This window comes from Calidris pugnax, unplaced genomic scaffold (assembly GCF_001431845.1).
Source record: "Calidris pugnax isolate Ruff unplaced genomic scaffold, ASM143184v1 scaffold44, whole genome shotgun sequence".
NCBI lineage: Eukaryota > Metazoa > Chordata > Aves > Charadriiformes > Scolopacidae > Calidris > Calidris pugnax.
In genome coordinates, this window is record NW_015094506.1 from 22,621,242 (window position 1) to 22,626,117 (window position 4,876).

Below are 4,876 nucleotides of genomic sequence, written 5' to 3' on the forward strand. Positions count from 1 at the left end.
TCGGTCTGACCCCCAGAGCAGGGGTCCCGACAGCCGCTCCGGAGGGCCGCACCGCCTCCCCCTTCCCCTCCTCCGTCCCCCCGGCCCACCGACACGTTCCTCCGCGGGCCCGGAGAGCCCTCCCGCACCAACACCGCTCCCCTCGGCCAGGAGGGAGTAACTCCCTCAAGTGTAAACAGTTTAAAGGAAATTATTTGAAATTCCCGAGCATTGTAAAATAGATCCTGACCTCCTGAAAATGTCAAGTATTTCAGCGTTCACCAAAACGTTGTTACTTAGTCCCAAGTATTCATAAAGGCTCAGAGGATATATAAGTCCTGAAAGCCCAATAAAATATAACTAAGCGTTCATGGAAGTATTTTATTGCAGTTAACATTTTATTCTTTTATTGCTGACGTTTTGATCGCTATTTTTATTTACTCTGCACGCTACAGCAGTGCCCAGTAGCCTGAAGCAGGAGGGGACACAAAGACCAGCCGTGCCACAGGGCGCTTACAGGCCTGGGTTAAGAACTTCTTGTGAAGAACCAGCAAAGAGAAGAGCAAAGTCAATCTCCTGGCAATTAATGCGTCTGGTTTGGAGGTGCTTCGCCCCCCCATCTGCCAATTGCAGGGGCACAGAGAACAGGCTGACAGATGTTGTCGTGACAGGTTAAGATCTTTTCCTCTGCTCTTCCTGCACCAGATGCAAGCTTGGCCAGAGCCTTCAGCAGGTTCAAGAACTGGGTCTGCACCTCAGATTTATTAAATGGGAATGGCCAAAGCACGGTAACAATCATGGGGGGAAACACCATCCTGGAAAGACCATCGTGGGTGGTTCAAACTGTGCTGTGCACACCTAGACCTTTCCAGGTTACACAAAGAGTCTGTACTGGGATGCTGTTTCTATACACCACTTATTCTTCTTGGGTTTGGGTTGGTTTGGAGGGGGACTTTGTTGTTTTTTTGGTTTTGTTTTGTTTTTTTTTTTTAAATACATGCTGCTTGCTGCACTGCCTGCGACACCTAGGACGCTGCTGGCTCCTCCACAGTTGTCCCCCGGTGTCACCAGACCTCCTGGAGCCCCTTCAACACACTTCACTCTTCAACCTAGCACAACATGGGCCAGTGTGGATCTCTCAGCTGTCTGGTTCTCCTAAGATGGACACTATGCTCAGCGGTAGCTTGTCAATCTTATCAATATAGATCATGTAAGTACAGCAGTAAGTTTGTCACTAGAGGGGCTTCGGGAGCCTTTTGCTGGGATGATACACATTGTAACTCCAGGAAAGCCTTCCCTCTAGGATTGAGGAACAGCAAGTGTTTAGTAATCACAAGTTCAGCCCCAAAATAAACGTGATTTTTTCGAAAGTAACGCAGGGGGGCTGTCAAATTTGTCCTTCGGAAATTAAGAACTTTGTACCTACTCAGGTTATGTTTTCTCAACCTCTGCCTGCAACCAGAGAAATTTCTTTGGGGGAGGGACAACTTGAGAGATTAAATTCTGATATTATCACATCTTGCTGGTAAGAGCTGTAAGGGAAACATCAAGGGAAATATCAAGGGTCTCGGGAGCTGATAACACTCCTGCTTTAAGTTTTTCCATATTCAGTGTTTTTCCTGACAACTCAAGTCCAGAATTCCTAAAATTACACAAGAATCCCAGCTCTCACAAGAAAAATGTAAGTTTTAGCCCTTTACAAGTAAATTAAAAAATAACACAAATTCTTAAGGGAACAATCTTTTTTTTTTTTTTCTTGCCCCAGTAATGAGACCTTAATTGTGTGAGGGTTCTACTTTTTTTTTCCCAATTTCCCTCCCCCCACCCCCAAGTCTCCGGCCCCATTTTGAGGGCAGGAAACAATTAGAGATAGGTACACACTAGCCAGAGAGCCAGGCTCTTATGTCAGGAATTGCTATGTCATTGGAAAAAGTGAAAGAGCAAAAATACTGCCACACTGGAGAAACCCAAACAACCAGAAGTTGGAAGACAGTAAAGGCCTTTGAGTCTTCTATACTCAAGTGTTACATCAACAGTTTAATTACTGTTTGTTTTGTTAAGTTTCTCCAGTCCAGCAGTAGGTTCAAACAGTTGTTCTGCAAAGGTTTTATTTATTTATTTGGACATAAATCAAACTATAATCAAATGTTTCACTGATAAAACTCAGTGGAATATTTAATATATAGATTTATTCCAGCCTTAGCATTTGGATTTACTTCTTTTATTTGGCTTTTGCTCACCTACAGCTGCTGCCAGTCAGACTCAGCAGACAGAACACAGCAACCACCGGGCACTGCAGGAACAAAAAGGGCAACCTAGAGAGAACCACAGGAGCAGGTATTTCAGTGTATCGTGGATTTCTGTGTCTAAACAGTTATTTACTCCCTAGACATTTTCCCTCAATACGTTCTCTGCTAACGCCAAAGCCTTTGGTCTCTCCTGCTCCCTGGATTGCATTTAGGGACTTCGCTGTTCACAGTAAATGTCTTAGGTTTGTCATGGTGGGTGCTAAGGTGGGGGGAGGTGGAGGGATAATATGGCAATGTTTAATAGCTTATACAGAGATGCTTAATGGGGTCTGATCCAGTAGCTGTCACTGAGCTGCCAGCTGTGGCAGGAGGCTGGACAGCAGGAAGACTTTTCAGCAGGGGGATGAAGGCTGCCAGTTACTTATTGGAGAAAGGAGAAGGGAAGAGTTCCAGTTTCCCTCTTCCCATCCATCCCAGATCATCTCCAATCCTGAAACTAGCACCCTTTGGAGTGCACAAAGCATTCTCCTCACACACATGAGCATCCCTTCCCTCCTGCCCTCCCAACAGCCTGGCTGCAACAATGAGCCTTCAGCCCTCAGAAACCACACACCCTGTGAATAAGCATTTGGGCTTCATCATTATATTTTTAGAGAACTGCACGCTTCAATGCATTGTACTATATTTGAAGCATTTGGCACCTTTGTAAAGGTAATTGTCAAAACCTGTGGAAATTCACCTTTAAAGAGAGATTTTAGGCTCTGGATTTTCTTGTGCTTGTACATCCATTGATAATGCAAACAAGGTGTCTTCACAATTTCATGATCTCCTATTAAAATACCTTGCAAAAGCTCACTATCTGATGAGAGTAAAATACTTCAATCATTAACAGCTAACACCATGCAGCAAAACATCATAATTATAAACATAAGCTTCTCAAAGGCTTATCGAAGAGGCATAAAACACTTAAAAAACCCCCGATTGTGTTAGCCTTACAGGTCTGAAAAAGAACTGTAGCATTTTTATATACTTTCTTTCCCCCCCCCCTCATACAATACCAGCTTCTCAGTTACAGCCACAGAAATCAAAACTATTAGACCTGAATTCCCACTTCACTTTTAACACTCTCAATTAAAGCACGTTCTCCATAGCTGTTTGTGCTGGAATGTGCAAACTGAATGGCAATCCAGTCTACTTTTAGGAAGTTTACATTGTGCCCTGATAAAAAGAGGTAATTACTGCCATACCTCATAATATTTGAGAGGAAAACCAGGAAAAGTCAAGCTTGAAACTTGAAGTAAGTACGACCATTAGAAAGGAGCCTAAACAGTGAAGTTCCAACCTTTTTCCTTTCTGGAATTTTTCATATTCTCTTATGCTGAATTTCATTTTTACACCCTCCCCATTGCAACTAGGGGTATTTATCACAGAAATTCAAACCTCAAATACACACCTTTCTGCAATACAGAATACAAAGTCTAACACGTAAAAGGTTTTCAAGTATCAGTTTGGCTGACACGTGCTTTAGGAGACTGTGAGATCCAGCTACAGATGTTTTAATGGCCCTTACTTACAGGAATGATCATTTGCAGAAGGAACAGACAAGTGCTTAACAGAGGAGCATATTCAGTGTCTCCTAACACGGACCAGAGTGGTTGTTGCTGCGGTTGAGGCAGGGCCAGAGTGATGTACGCCTGCCTGGGCACACCAAGCCCCGTGGCTGCCCAAGCTGGAGGGTTGCAGGAGGTCCTCCCCAAGCCCCAAGGCTTCTTCACGGTACCCACAGGCCAGCCCCCTTCAATCACATGAAATGGGGTAATATGGCCCAGTCCATTAATGTTATTGACGTATCTTTTTCACATTCTAGCTGGGAAGCTGCAGGAGCAATATCTTCTATAGTCATCACTTTAATAGCCAGAGCAGGGGAGGAAGAAGTACAGAGGGTGAGATCAGACAAAGACGTAGAAGAAAGCAGGGAAAGAATATGAGGAAGTATCAGGCAGCATGGAAGCACCGCTCTCCCTATAGTGGGAATGTATATACTCTCACTTGCTCTCCCTGAGCCCCACTCTGTGATACTCAGTGACAAGCAAAGCCTTAGGGACTAACTACCCTCCCTATTCCATTCTTAGGCTGCATGTAAGTCTCCCACTGAAGCGAGTCAGAGGTCTTTTTAGGGGTGCAGCCTTTAGTCCAAGTTTTATTGCCCAAACTTTGCTCCTCCATCCAAGAGAGATACGGGATTCCCACAATAGATTTTTAGATTATTGTGCAGGCTAAAGCAATTATTTTTCCACTAAAATAACCATTAAAATCTTGGAAAATAAACCAGATTCTGAAACCTTTACACACAATTCAGGGTAATTTCACTGACTTTGATTGTTGAGGAAAAAAAATATGCTAAGTAAGAGGGCAGAGCTCCATATGTTTGTGAGTTTGCATTTATATTAGAATGCTTATCCAGAATAGAAAAACTATTTATACTTATAAAAGAAAAACACTACATCTGAGCAGAGAACAAAGAGCTATATTTAATTTTCATTTGGTTACTGAATTGAGCTAATATTGTCTCTAGCATCAGCTGCCAAAGATGGGAAGCTCACAATCCCTTACAGGAATACCCCTCTCTGTATGCTGAACTGGCCACT

General features: G+C 43.5%; 1 protein-coding gene across 1 annotated transcript in view; it reads right to left on the reverse strand.

The window, feature by feature from the left end:
* Positions 1 to 2,294, reverse strand: part of MSRB3 (methionine sulfoxide reductase B3) — a 77,531-nt gene extending 75,237 nt beyond the window's left edge. The window contains exon 1 of the mRNA XM_014964142.1: positions 2,220 to 2,294. The gene's annotated coding sequence lies outside the window, so the exon portion shown is untranslated. The remainder of the gene's footprint in view (positions 1 to 2,219) is intronic.
* Positions 2,295 to 4,876: the final 2,582 nt, after the last annotated feature.